Genomic DNA, 15,165 nt, shown 5'->3' with positions numbered 1-15,165 from the left:
GGTGGTGGTGTGGTCTGGTGGTGGTGTGGTCTGGTGGTGTGTGTGGTCTGGAGGTGTGTGTGGTCTGGTGGTGTGTGTGGTCTGGTGTGTGTGGTCTGGTGGTGGTGTGGTCTGGGTTGTGTGTGTGGTCTGGTGGTGTGTGTGTGGTCTGGTGGTGGTGTGGTCTGGTGGTGGTGTGGTCTGGTGGTGGTGTGGTCTGGTGGTGGTGTGGTCTGGTGGTGTGTTTGGTCTGGGTGGTGGTGTGGTCTGGGTGGTGGTGTGGTCTGGTGGTGTGTGTGGTCTGGTGGTGGTGTGGTCTGGTGGTGTGTGTGGTCTGGTGGTGGTGTGGTCTGGTGGTGTGTGTGGTCTGGTGGTGGTGTAGTCTGGTGGTGTGTGTGGTCTGGTGGTGTGTGTGGTCTGGTGGTGGTGTGGTCTGGTGGTGGTGTGGTCTGGTGGTGTGTGTGGTCTGGTGGTGGTGTGGTCTGGTGGTGGTGTGGTCTGGTGGTGTGTGTGGTCTGGTGGTGGTGTGGTCTGGGTTGTGTGTGTGGTCTGGTGGTGTGTGTGTGGTCTGGTGGTGGTGTGGTCTGGTGGTGGTGTGGTCTGGTGGTGGTGTGGTCTGGTGGTGTGTGTGGTCTGGGTGGTGGTGTGGTCTGGTGGTGTGTGTGGTCTGGTGGTGGTGTGGTCTGGTGGTGTGTGTGGTCTGGTGGTGGTGTGGTCTGGTGGTGTGTGTGGTCTAGTGGTGGTGTAGTCTGGTGGTGTGTGTGGTCTGGTGGTGTGTGTGGTCTGGTGGTGGTGTGGTCTGGTGGTGGTGTGGTCTGGTGGTGGTGTGGTCTGGGTGGTGGTGTGGTCTGGTGGTGTGTGTGGTCTGGTGGTGGTGTGGTCTGGTGGTGGTGTGGTCTGGGTGGTGGTGTGGTCTGGTGGTGTGTGTGGTCTGGTGGTGTGTGTGGTCTGGTGGTGGTGTGGTCTGGTGGTGTGTGTGGTCTGGTGGTGGTGTGGTCTGGTGGTGTGTGTGGTCTGGTGGTGGTGTGGTCTGGTGGTGTGTGTGGTCTGGTGGTGTGTGTGGTCTGGTGGTGGTGTGGTCTGGTGGTGTGTGTGGTCTGGTGGTGTGTGTGGTCTGGGTGGTGGTGTGGTCTGGTGGTGGTGTGGTCTGGTGGTGGTGTGGTCTGGGTGGTGGTGTGGTCTGGTGGTGGTGTGGTCTGGTGGTGTGTGTGGTCTGGTGGTGGTGTGGTCTGGTGGTGTGTGTGGTCTGGTGGTGGTGTGGTCTGGTGGTGTGTGTGGTCTGGTGGTGGTGTGGTCTGGTGGTGTGTGTGGTCTGGTGGTGGTGTGGTCTGGTGGTGTGTGTGGTCTGGTGGTGGTGTGGTCTGGTGGTGTGTGTGGTCTGGTGGTGTGGTCTGGTGGTGTGTGTGGTCTGGTGGTGTGTGTGGTCTGGTGGTGTGTGTGGTCTGGTGGTGGTGTGGTCTGGTGGTGGTGTGGTCTGGGTGGTGGTGTGGTCTGGTGGTGGTGTGGTCTGGTGGTGTGTGTGGTCTGGTGGTGGTGTGGTCTGGTGGTGTGTGTGGTCTGGTGGTGGTGTGGTCTGGTGGTGTGTGTGGTCTGGTGGTGGTGTGGTCTGGTGGTGTGTGTGGTCTGGTGGTGTGTGTGGTCTGGTGGTGGTGTGGTCTGGTGGTGGTGTGGTCTGGTGGTGGTGTGGTCTGGGTGGTGGTGTGGTCTGGTGGTGGTGTGGTCTGGTGGTGTGTGTGTGGTCTGGTGGTGGTGTGGTCTGGTGGTGGTGTAGTCTGGTGGTGTGTGTGGTCTGGTGGTGGTGTGGTCTGGTGGTGGTGTGGTCTGGTGGTGTGTGTGGTCTGGTGGTGTGTGTGGTCTGGTGGTGTGTGTGGTCTGGTGGTGGTGTGGTCTGGTGGTGTGTGTGTGGTCTGGTGGTGTGTGTGTGGTCTGGTGGTGGTGTGGTCTGGTGGTGGTGTGGTCTGGGTGGTGGTGTGGTCTGGTGGTGTGTGTGGTCTGGGTGGTGGTGTGGTCTGGTGGTGGTGTGGTCTGGGTGGTGGTGTGGTCTGGTGGTGGTGTGGTCTGGGTGGTGGTGTGGTCTGGTGGTGGTGTGGTCTGGTGGTGTGTGTGTGGTCTGGTGGTGGTGTGGTCTGGTGGTGGTGTGGTCTGGGTGGTGGTGTGGTCTGGTGGTGTGTGTGGTCTGGGTGGTGGTGTGGTCTGGTGGTGTGGTCTGGGTGGTGGTGTGGTCTGGTGGTGGTGTGGTCTGGGTGGTGTGGTCTGGTGGTGGTGTGGTCTGGTGGTGTGTGTGGTCTGGTGGTGGTGTGGTCTGGGTGGTGGTGTGGTCTGGTGGTGTGTGTGGTCTGGTGGTGGTGTGGTCTGGGTGGTGGTGTGGTCTGGTGGTGGTGTGGTCTGGTGGTGGTGTGGTCTGGTGGTGGTGTGGTCTGGTGGTGGTGTGGTCTGGGTGGTGGTGTGGTCTGGTGGTGGTGTGGTCTGGTGGTGTGTGTGGTCTGGTGGTGGTGTGGTCTGGGTGGTGGTGTGGTCTGGTGGTGTGTGTGGTCTGGTGGTGGTGTGGTCTGGGTGGTGGTGTGGTCTGGTGGTGGTGTGGTCTGGTGGTGGTGTGGTCTGGGTGGTGGTGTGGTCTGGTGGTGTGTGTGGTGTGGTGGTGGTGTGGTCTGGTGGTGTGTGTGTGTGGTCTGGTGGTGTGTGTGTGTGGTCTGGTGGTGTGGTCTGGTGGTGGTGTAGTCTGGGTGGTGTGTGTGGTCTGGTGGTGTGTGGGGGGGGGATATTACTGCGTGTGGTGTGAGTGTTCTCGTGCCAATATGTTCAGTCACGTATCAGTTTTTGTGTATATTGCTCTAGTATAAAATTATGTTTACAAGTGTGTGTGTGTGTGTGTGTGTGTGTGTGTGTGTGTGTGTGTGTGTGTGTGTGTGTGTGTGTGAGGGAGCGTGGAAGGTTCTCCATACAACAGGGAATATTTACGTTCCTTTAATATGCAAAGTATTTCCTCTGTGTATAATTACTAGGCTCTCATACACAGGCGCGGCCTTTGTGCATCGCCAGAATATTTTAGTTCTAAGTATATGGTAATGGCGCCATCTGTACAGGCTATTACCTCTACAGCGTCCCTGAGCCACTGTTCATGTAGTCTGAAGAACACTGCTCTCTCCTACCAAAGGATTGCAAACAGCAACAGATCATTAGATCTAAACTGGTCTGCAAAGCTTATGATGATACTACATAGAGGCGAGGATGTGAAGAGCATGTCAATGCTGTTTCTTAATGTGTAGTCAGTAATATTATGTTAAGGTGTTCCGTGCTTTTAATATTAAAGAAATTGTTTGGCTTTGTTAGGAAACGTCTGTCTTTAAAGTCATTGTTTCCAGCGCTATTAAGTCAATTATTTAAGGTTGTTACGCACTTTAATGATCTTAAGATATAATAGATTGCCTCTCATTTTTCCACTTTTTCTTCTTCTTTCAAGACTGGATGAAGGTAGTTTTTTATACAGGTTTCGTATGATTTATTTGTATCATTGTTGGTGGACGCTGAGCAGTCATGGTTTGGTAAAGTCCTTCCTCCAGTACGGCGACCACAGCTGTTGGGGGGGGGGGGCTGTATGGCCCCTTGCCAGGGTACTGTTCACGCCTCAAATGACTCTTAAATCGAACCTCGATACATCTTCCTGTCAAATATCATTCAATTGCCTTTATCAGTCACTGTGAGCTGCGACACTATTGTCATTACTGGCACCACCACCACTGGTACCACCACCACCACTGGCATCACCACCACCGGCATCACCACCACCACCACCACTGGCGCTGCACCTGGGCGCCCGTCTCACCGTCCAATATGCTGGGCGACGGTGGCAGAGCTCTTGATCCCAGGATCAGCAAAACCACGTGAAATACAACCGACCTGCGACCCAATCTTGGCCTTTCCACTCCGTCAATAAACTACTGCGGTAATACTCCCAGGCGTGTGAAATAAGGACCCCCGAACCCCTATCCCACCTATCCCACAGTCACCTAAGTCCGAACCACCCTGATGCCTCCTAGTCCGAACACCCCTTACCCCATTGAGTCTGAACGAGCCGTGTGCAGATACTCTAGGCTCGTGTACTATTGTTATGTGGATGACCAAGTCAGTGCTGAATATCTGAGAAACAGAAGGTGAGAGAGAGGGAGGGAGGGAGGGAGAGAGAAGAGTGAGAGAAGAGTAGGAAAGAGAGGAAAATAAACTTTGGAAAGAGTAATATAATTGTAATAGGAAAAGCAATTGAAGAAAATTAAGTTACTTTCATTTGGAGCAATCCAGGACCAGCGTCCAGTAACCGTGCCTTAGAGATGGGTGGCACCGTGTCTTGGGTGGCACTGTGTCTTGGGTGGCACTGTCTTGGGTGGCACTGTCTTGGGTGGCACTGTGTCTTGGGTGGCTCCACACTCTGGCCGCTGTCAGCAATATAAGCCTTTTTGCAAGACTTAACGAGACCATTACCTTAACAGTTCCTCTGATGACACCGTTTGATCCCTGGTGAGCTGTTTAGTGTGTGGAGTGCCTGGGGTGGTGCCACTCTTGTGTGGGGTGCCTGGGGTGGTGCCAACCTTGTGTGTAGAGAGGGAAGATAACCATGGCATCAGACAACCATCACCTGACCCCATAGTGCATCCCTCTCTACCCCTTACGCTTAATGACTACTCGTTAACAGGAATGGGTATGATGCGTGAGGTGAACCCACGCCTGTATAATGTTCCGCCATGAATACCCGGTCGACGAGGTGGAGGAGGACGGGTCAAAGGGTGATCTTGGTGGAGGCTGTAGGCTGGGCCGGGCGATGGTGTGGTCAGCTGGGTGTGGCGTCCCCAGGGGCCGGGCTGTGGTGTGGGAGTCACATGTGTGAGCCCGGGTAAATAGGGTGTCATGACCTTATGATCCACAGCATCGCTGGCCAACCAAAGTCTGGCCAATTTTCAATTAGTGTCCAAGATAAAAAGGCTGGTTAAAACAGCGCAAGTTTACTGGGCCATATAAACAGGTCACCGTAAAACACTGAGGAAGTAACATTCCCCATATACAACTGATATACATTAGTATACAACTGATACTTTCACCAGAACAAGGAGCTTCAGCACACAGCTCAATTAGTCACATCAAGGAACTACAGCAACTTAAACACAGCTATTGAAATCAGAAACATGCATTAACTGCTCATACATAGGACAAGCCGACACCAGGCTCCAGCCCTGCGCTGTGGTACACTAAGCCAAGGAGCAGGTTGGAGGTGATACATAAATAATGGGTGAGGAATGTGTCACGTGCTGGAACACAATAACAGTTACCTATGATCCTCAGATACCCAAATCACCTCCCACCTGACAACTGATATATCTTGTTAGCCTGATCCATTAACAACAGCAGTACTTTTATAATATATTCATTAGTAACAAAATACAGGACAACCCAAGGACTGGACGCCTCACGACCGCCTCTCTGGGACACCAGGAGGGTAGTGACTGGCTAACGACACCAGGAGGGTAGTGACTGGCTAACGACACCAGGAGGGTAGTGACTGGCTAACGACACCAGGAGGGTAGTGACTGGCTAACGACACCAGGAGGGTAGTGACTGGCTAACGACACCAGGAGGGTAGTGACTGGCTAACGACACCAGGAGGGTAGTGACTGGCTAACGACACCAGGAGGGTAGTGACTGGCTAACGACACCAGGAGGGTAGTGACTGGCTAACGACACCAGGAGGGTAGTGACTGGCTAACGACACCAGGAGGGTAGTGACTGGCTAACGACCATGTCGGCCGAGAACGACCTTGTTGCCAACATGGCAAGTCACGCCAACCTTCCTCCTTAGCATAACAGAAGCTAAAAACATAAATATTTACATCTAGTTCATACTGTATCTAATTAGATATATACATAATACAATACAATATATATAAAACCTCAAGGTACAAGGGAGCCGGTCGGCCGAGCGGACAGCACACTGGACTTGTGATCCTGTGGTCCTGGGTTCGATCCCAGGCGCCGGCGAGAAACATTGGGCAGAGTTTCTTTCACCCTATGCCCCTGTTACCTAGCAGTAAAATAGGTACCTGGGTGTTAGTCAGCTGTCACGGGCTGCTTCCTGGGGGTGGAGGCCTGGTCGAGGACCGGGCCGCGGGGACACTAAAGCCTCGAAATCATCTCAAGATAACCTCAAGATATGAATATATAACAATATTTGCTAAACACATAAGGGAGTCATTTCTATGTACATCTGGCAATACTAGGTGGAGACGGTTCACTAAGGGTCAGGGAGGGGGGGGGATATATGGGAAGAGCAATTACCGGTCGATCGATCGTTTACGACTTAAATTACCATATTCACATACTCCAAGTATATAGTTGTATGAACGACCGTAAGCCTGTGCTATGACTTCCACAAAAGATTACTAATACAATAGTAAGCTAAGCAAGTAATATGTGACGATATAGTTTGGCCGCAGCGTACACTTTCACAGTATAACTACACTGGTGTATATGTGGTGATAACAAGCGGGGAATTCCGGCGGGAGTGGGTGTGCGGGTCGAGGCATGGTGGTGGAGGGAGCAGTTGCCGGGCAACATCACCCGCTACACCCACGTCAACGACAGCTGGTCGTCGCGGATGGACGTCCGACAGCTGCTGTACCCTATGACATTCCAGCTTCCACAACTGCTACCGGACCCTCCGCCCCGGGGGATCCCTGAGCCCCGACCCCCTAGGGAGGCGTTATCGTCCGGCCACAGCAACTCCTCAGTCCCCCGAGGTCGTCCCACTGACAGGGACGGCAGTAGCCCCCAGGACAGCTGACCAGGACGACAAACACGACTCCGAAGACTTGACCAACTGTGATGCTTCAGTCGATGTGTCCAGCTCTCCCGCCCCTCATCCGGCCAGACCCTATCTTTCCCTCCAGATCCCACACCGGCACCAACCGGACTGACAGGCTCCATGCTGCCTCCTCCGGGTATATCCGACGTGGCCGCGTACTGTCCAAGGAGGACAGACAGCACAACCATAACCCATAACGACTACAGGTGCAGGGAAGCAGGACGGATCCTTCGCATGGTCGTCCCTCAAGAACACCTCGACCACCTCTGCGACTACGACTCCTTGAAGAAAGAAATTCGACCAGACTACCAACATCGGGGAATTGGCATAAGTAAACAGTGTTCTTGTAACAGCCGGACATCTGTCCCTAGACCGGCCGCCGACAGTCCTGCTGACACCTGGACACTCAGCTGTGAGCGACGTGGACACCATCAACTCACCGGTCTGACCAGTCTTTTGATCTTGGATGGGGTTGACGAGTCTACGGACCCCATCCCCACATCTCATGATAATGGCGCCAAAGAGCCTCTACTACGAGCTCACCATAGCCCGTGCTACTTACTACTTTTTGTGCCGAGTAGCTGAAATTAAAAGAACAATACCCTGTTTACGGGCTATTCATGCCCGTGCCGCCTCTTGTTGTACCTTAGTCTCCAGCAACAACATACATACTTGTATTCTCTGTATCATGTATAGTCTCCTGAGTATGTCACACTCTTGCTATAACTTTAGAGTGTAAAGTGTTAAGTAATCAAGTGCTTCTTCGCACTCCAGATGATAGAAGTTGTTTCCCTACAATGGAAAGGATCCCATAAGAAAATTAGTAATTTTAACAATGTTCAGTTACATGTGTATTAAGGAAAAGCTGTTTTAACAAATATTTTCTCTCTTTTTTCAGGTGTGTGTGTTCGAGGAGGTATACTTGTATATGTTGACTACATATAGTATACTCCGTTGCTTTTTTGAGGTATACTTGTGAGTATATTGTTCCATTTATGTCGTATGAAAAACACTACTAGAAGAGAAACTTTATGAAGAGCACGCGTACGCGCGCGCACACACACACGTAGTGGAAATTGAGTGCCCAAATGAGCCACAGAGATATTAGAAAGATTTTTTTTAGTGTCAGAGTGGTTGACAAATGGAATGCATTAGGCAGTGATGTGGTGGAGGCTGACTCCATACACAGTTTCAAATGTAGATATGACAGAGCCCAATAGGCTCAGGAACCTTTACACCAGATGATTGACAGTTGAGAGGCGGGACCAAAGAGCCAGATCTTAACCCCCGCAAGCACAACTAGATGATTACACACACCTGCCTCTCCGCCTCATCAATCTTCCCTTGATTAGATGGTTTGTGTTTACTAATGAAGTTGTGTGTTGTTGGGGATGGATGGATAGATGGAGGGGGGTGATATAGATGGATGGATGGGGGGATGGATGGATGGGGGGGATATAGATGGATGGATGGGGCGGGGGAAGTTGACGATGACCTCTTAAGTGCAGTAATGGTTGTCAACTCCTCCAGTTACCATATATTATCGTGGATGACGTGCGGGTATTGGGTGAATAATAATCGTACTGCAATATTTCCATTTTAACTGTCACTGTCTTGTGGCTGTGTTGTTCATGTGTTCTCCCTCCCTGTTCATGACTGTTCATCCACTCACGGTAGAACACGGTAACTGTGTGATGGTGTGCATGGTGGTCGGTCGCCCGTGTTGGGAGGGTAATGGTGGTCGGTCGCCCGTGTTGGGAGGGTATCGTGGGAGCGGTACACCATTGTACCGTGTTGGGAGGGTACCGTGGGAGCTGTACACCATTGTACCGTTTTGGGAGGGTACCATTGGAGAGGTATACCAGTGTACCGTGTTGGGAGGGTACCGTGGGAGCGGTACACCATTATACCGTGTTGGGAGGGTACCGTGGGAGCTGTACACCATTGTACCGTGTTGGGAGGGTACCATTGGAGAGGTACACCATTGTACCGTTTTGGGAGGGTACCATTGGAGAGGTATACCAGTGTACCATGTTGGGAGGGTACCGTGGGAGCTGTACACCATTGTACCGTGTTGGGAGGGTACCATTGGAGAGGTACACCAGTGTACCGTGTTGGGAGGGTACCATTGGAGAGGTACACCAATGTACCGTATTGAGGTGCTAGCGTTTCTATTTTTCTTGTGTTCAGATTTTCTTCTAATTTCTTGTGTTTCTCTTCCCTCTAGTCCGCATGTGTCGTCCTCCCGTGCTCTTTGTCTCCTTGTTAGTCCCCCCTTTATGAGCTTTCATTCTCTTTTAGTCGCCACTTATTTTCCCCTCCTAGTTTTCTGTTATTCTCTCTCTTCATGTTTCCCCTCTTGTTCTCCCATCTGCCTCTTCCCAACTTCTCTATACTCTCACTCTTCTCGTTCGCCTCACGGAGTCAGGGCACAATGGTTCTCTTCCACTGTCTCCCTATCTCTCTCTCACCCTCTTCCTCCCTTCTCTCCCCTCCCTCTTCTCTGCTCTCCTCTCCCTCCCTCCCTCTCTCCCTCCCTCCAAAGTTTGTCATCTAGTTAATGGTATTTCTCATTCTACAGGTATAAAAATGTTGGGAGCGGGTAATACAAACTTTATTATTATTATGGCGCTGTTATTTGTGTGTGTGTGTGTGTGTGTGTGTGTGTGTGTGTGTGTGTGTGTGTGTGTGTGTGTGTGTGTACTCACTTAGTTGTACTCACCTAGTTGTGCTTGCGGGGGTTGAGGTCTGGTTCTTTGGTCCCGCCTCTCAACTGTCTATCAACTGGTGTACAAATTCCTGAGCCTATTGGGTTCTATCATATCTACATTTGAAACTGTATATGGAGTCAGCCTCCACCACATCACTGCCTAATGCATTCCATCTGTTAACTACTCTGACACTGAAAAAGGTCTATCTAACGTCCCTGTGGCTCATTTGGGTATTCAGTTTCCACCCGTCTTCCCTTGTTCGCGTACAGTTGTTAAAGAGTTTATCCTTATCAACCTTGTCAATTCCTCTGGGAATTTTGTAGGTAGTAATCATGTCTCCCCTAACTCTACTATCTTTTAGTGACGTGAGGTTTAATTCCAGTAGTCCTTCCTTGTTGCATATACATTTCAGTTTGGATACTAGTCTGGTGGCATACCTCTAACCTCTCTCTAACATCGTCTTGTGTTTGATTAGGTACAGGCTCCACGCTAGAGCTGAATGCTCCAGAATTGGTCTCACATATGTGGTATGCAAGATTCTGAATGATCCTTACACAAGTTTCTAAAGGCAGTTCTTATGTTGGTCATCCGAGTACGCGCTTCTGCTGGTATCCTTTTGATGTGGGCTTCAGGCGACAAGCTCGGTGTGATGTGAACCCCAGATATATCTCTCCTAATTCTTGAAGAATTTCATCTCCCAAATCGTGTGTTGTAACAGTCTTCTTCCTCCTCCCTATACCTGTTTTTATTACTCTACACTTGCTTGAGTTAATCTCTAGTAGCCATTTGTTGGATCACTCCTTGAGTTTGAGAGCACTCCTCCTCTCACTATTGTCTTGTCTCACTATTCTGATGCGGCTGGGGAGCAGTTTTGGTTTGATCTAGGCTTTATTTGCCTATATCATCATCATACCGTCTCTCCGATTCTCTTCTCACACTAAAGTACTCATTCCGGGCCCTCTGGTATCTCCCTCTGCACTCTGGTGTTCTGTTATTACTGTAGTTCCTCCATGCCTTCGTGTTTAATTGCCTTGTTTTCTCGCATGCCAGATTAAACCACGGATTCTGCTTTTGCTTTGTCAGTCGGACCGGGAACAGTTTTATGTTCTACGTCCTGGCACTGTTGTGTGATGTGATTCATCATGTCTTGTACTGACACTTGTTAGTTCTGTTTCCCAGGTATTCTTATTACGAACTTTCTCATCTCATCACAGTTTTCCCTTCGTTATACAAGCCCTTTATTAGGTGGTGTGTGTGTGTGTGTGTGTGTGTGTGTATGTGTGTATGTGTGTGTGTGTGTGTGAGTGTGTGAGTGAGTGTGTGAGTGTGTGTGTGTATGTGTGTGTGTGTGTGTGTGTGTGTGTGTGTGTGTGTGTGTGTGAGTGTGAGTGAGTGAGTGAGTGAGTGAGAGAGAGATAATACTCACTCATCCAGTTCCCAGAGTGTAAGGAAGCACTAATATTCCTCATCCTGACACCGTCGTAATCCTCTCCCAGATCGTCCACCATTATGAGGGGATTTGGTTTGCGGCGTCAATGTACAGTGTGTGTGTGTGTGTGTGTGTGTGTGTGTGTGTGTGTGTGTGTGTGTATAGTGTAGATGGTGTCTGGGTCAGCTGGTGGTCACTATTGGTGGGTGGTCAGTATTGCTGGGCGTTGACAGATTCCACGTTCTTTAGAGGATAGATGTCGCAGGTACATAGAGGTGAACGTGTAAACGCTTAGTGTAGTGAAATGTCCCTCCAAATCTGACTGCATCTTGAAACCTGTTTACCAAAATACTGAATATTTTAGGATATTTTTTAGGATTTAAAAATGGAGTAATTCCTTCATTCATAAAATTGTGGCGAGGGTTTTCTGATTCAAAGGGGTTTGTTGTGACGGCTGAACTACAGTTAAGCTTCGAGACGTGTGCTTGGTGCTGGTGTGACTTTCTAAGCTGTTCCCAGGCTAGGCTCGTCCAAGCGGCGATCGACCCCATATTCGCATTCATCCATTTGTCGTACTCTGTGTTCAAATTTGATTTCTTCCTCATAAATCTATATATTAGAATTTGATGTGCAGTTATGCGCAGGTGAAGTTACTTATTTAGGTTTTGTTGTCAATTGTTTGTACCTAAGCACGTGTTTAGACAGTTCTGACGGAGAGGCGATTCGAACAGAGATCGTGAGCGAAGTAATACTCGAGGAAAGTTCGAATATCATCAATTGTGAATCGTGTGTAAGGTGGTTGTCAGTCATTGGGTATTTAGCAGCTCAACCCGTCCTCGTCGGCACTGGCCACAAGCTCGTTAATCCAGCCACCAAACACCCTGTTTATAAATGACACACGATTTACACACGACTCCCAACTGCTCAACTTGCGATTCGAATAGAGGTCGTCCGTGAACAGCCCGTCCTCCAGAGACCCAAAAGTAATACCTATATATATATTTATATATAGGAATCTCTTATATATATATATATATATATATATATATATATATATATATATATATATATATATATATATATATATATAAGAATTCAGTTCTTATATATATATATAAGAATTTAGATATATTTAAAATAAATCAACAAGCTATCTTGAGGTTATCTTGAGATGATTTCGGGGCTTTAGTGTCCCCGCGGCCCGGTCCTCGACCAGGCCTCCACCCCCAGGAAACAGCCCGTGACAGCTGACTAACACCCAGGTACCTATTTACTGCTAGGTAACAGGGGCATTCAGGGTGAAAGAAACTTTGCCCATTTGTTTCTGCCTCGTGCGGGAATCGAACCCGCGCCACAGAATTACGAGTCCTGCGCGCTATCCACCAGGCTTCGAGGCTCCAAGCTGAACAAGTTGTGCAGCTCTTACCTGCCTGGGGGTCCGAAATCAAGTGACGAAATTTTTGTTAAGGCCTTGGAGTTGGGTGGGCGTCTGGCCACGACAAAGATTCATCAAGGAGTTACGCGGCCACATACGAAGCCTGTACATCTTTCCTTGATCATGGTGGCTTTGTTTACATGTAGCAAGCAGTTCATAAGCGCCGGAACGCCTCGAGGTTGTTTATAACAATAATAACCGTTGGGTTGTGAGGTTCCAAGCTCGTAAACTATTGAATATATACAGACTAAACCGCCATGAATAAAGAAAGATGTACTGGTTTCGTGAATGGCTGTGTTAATGTGTAGTGGGTCCTGTGCCCTGATCTTGGCAGCAAAAGAACTTAAGAATTCTCGCCTGCAACTATAATTGACTGGCAACTATAATTGACTGGCAACTATAATTGTTGAATCAGGTTAAAAACAAGTCAGTCAGCGACACACAAAGTGAGCATTCTGGTTGGGTTATTTACATCAAAACTGCTAAATCACTGAGAATGAATTATAAAATCAATTTTAAATGAGTAAATAACAACTTTATACGTCTTGGGACACATGCTCTGGCCTGGAGGGAGAGGTGACGGAGGTCCTCAACAGATGGCGCGAGTCTGGTGGTGTCTGCCATACTCTCACACGCGCGCATATTTCAATTATTTGATGAGATGCTTTTCTGCTTTCCTTGTAGGATCTTTGCATTTAAATTGTTTGGGGCCACGCGCGCGCTTGAGCGCCAAGGTATTTGGCGATAGGATAGAATAAATATATATCCTCCCTGCCCCCTCCCTGCCCCTTGGCCAACGGCCATACCACGTTGAGAACACCGCTTCTCGTCCGATCAGCGAAGTTAACCAACGTTGGGTTTGGTTAGTACTTGGATGGGTGACCGCCTGGGAACACCAAATGCTGTTGGCAATAATGTTGGAGGCCTGGTCGACGACCGGGCCGCGGGGACACTAAGCCCCGGAAGCACCTCAAGGTAGGTAGCCTCTATATTGGTGTATACTGACAGCAGGTTTTCATTTATTCATGTTTCATTTAATACGACTGCACATACTGTATTGATTATTTTCTTGTTCAGGACTAGTCTATCCCTCTGACGAGTGCTCTTGTATCGTGGTTCAATTGAAATGTTCGAAAATTGTATGTTCGAAACGTTGTGTAAATTTATAATAAGTGTAATACATTGTACCGTTAATTATTTTTCTTCACCTCGTATAAAGACGACATATGGAGGAATACTCTTCCAATTAAACAAAGAATCAAGAGCACTAGTCAGAGGGATTGACTAGTCCTGAACAAGAAAATAATCAATACAGTATGTGCAGTCGTATTAAATGAAACTTATACATGAATGTATATGTATACCCGGCCACGTGTTGCTGTGGCTCAGCAAAGCATACACGTTGCTGAGCCACAGCAACCCTCCCCTATCCTCCGTCCTCCCCACCATTCCCCCCTCCCCCGTCCCCTCGTCCTCCCCACCATATATATATATATATATATATATATATATATATATATATATATATATATATATATATATATATATATATGGGAACTCCAAAGCATTAGCAAATTGTCTCCTAACAATAACATCTGTTCATTGTTAGAAAAGTTTCTAACCTGGTTGACTGTTTAGTGAACATAAACAAGACGCCACGATTGGGGGAGGATGTAAAGGTTTCGTTAGTGGTCACTTAAATGTTTGATGAATCCTGAAGAGTCGTAATACAAGGTGTCGGAGGGCTGGCCGTCTTGTAGGCAGCAGTAAAGTGAGGTTTATAGCACTGTGGGTGTGTGGCACGTGTGGTGTCAGGTGTGTGGGTGTGTGGCACACGTGGTGTCAGGTGTGTGGGTGTCTGGCACACGTGGTGTCAGGTGTGTGGGTGCCTGGCACACGTGGAGTCAGGTGTGTGGGTGTCTGCCACACGTGGAGTCAGGTGTGTGGGTGTCTGGCACACGTGGTGTCAGGTGTGTGGGTGTCTGGCACACGTGGAGTCAGGTGTGTGGGTGTCTGGCACACGTGGTGTCAGGTGTGTGGGTGTCTGGCACACGTGGTGTCAGGTGTGTGGGTGTCTGGCACACGTGGAGTCAGGTGTGTGGGTGTCTGGCACACGTGGTGTCAGGTGTGTGGGTGTCTGGCACACGTGGAGTCAGGTGTGTGGGTGTCTGGCACACGTGGTGTCAGGTGTGTGGGTGTCTGGCACACGTGGTGTCAGGTGTGTGGGTGTCTGGCACACGTGGTGTCAGGTGTGTGGGTGTCTGGCACACGTGGTGTCAGGTGTGTGGGTGTCTGGCACACGTGGTGTCAGGTGTGTGGGTGTCTGGCACACGTGGAGTCAGGTGTGTGGGTGTCTGGCACACGTGGAGTCAGGTGTGTGGGTGTCTGGCACACAGCACTGTTGTCAGTGACAGGTGGGACAAGAGAGGGAGGTGAAGGAGAAATATACCATCGGTGCAACAAAGGTGTGTGGCAAAGGAGTGTTGCAACAGAGGTGTGCAAGAGGGTGTGGCAATGGATCGTTGGAAGAAATTGTTGCAGTTGGCCTCACCAAAGGTGTTAAAGCCGCCCTACGGGGATCAAGGGCAAGCCAAATGCAACTAAATGAAAGTGAACGTGTACCCCCATGAAAGCCTTCCAGTGTTGGTGTTGGTGGCCAGTGTTGGAGAAGGTGTTGGTGGCCAGTGTTGGAGAAGGTGTTGGTGGCCAGTGTTGGGGAAGGTGTTGGTGGCCAGTGTTGGGGAAGGTGTTGGTGGCCAGTGTT

The 15,165-nt window shown here is 49.6% G+C and overlaps 1 non-coding gene across 1 annotated transcript; it reads left to right on the top strand.

Moving 5' to 3' along the window:
- The first annotated feature begins 13,193 nt into the window (after window positions 1-13,193).
- LOC123773500 (5S ribosomal RNA) lies at window positions 13,194-13,312 on the top strand. Its single transcript, XR_006774839.1, has one exon. It is a non-coding gene; the product is annotated as a 5S ribosomal RNA (ribosomal RNA).
- Window positions 13,313-15,165: the final 1,853 nt, after the last annotated feature.

The sequence above is a fragment of the Procambarus clarkii genome, chromosome 89 (assembly GCF_040958095.1).
Source record: "Procambarus clarkii isolate CNS0578487 chromosome 89, FALCON_Pclarkii_2.0, whole genome shotgun sequence".
NCBI classification, from domain to species: Eukaryota; Metazoa; Arthropoda; class Malacostraca; order Decapoda; family Cambaridae; genus Procambarus; species Procambarus clarkii.
Note: the sequence above shows the minus strand (reverse complement) of the source record. Positions and strands in the feature narration are given on the sequence as shown.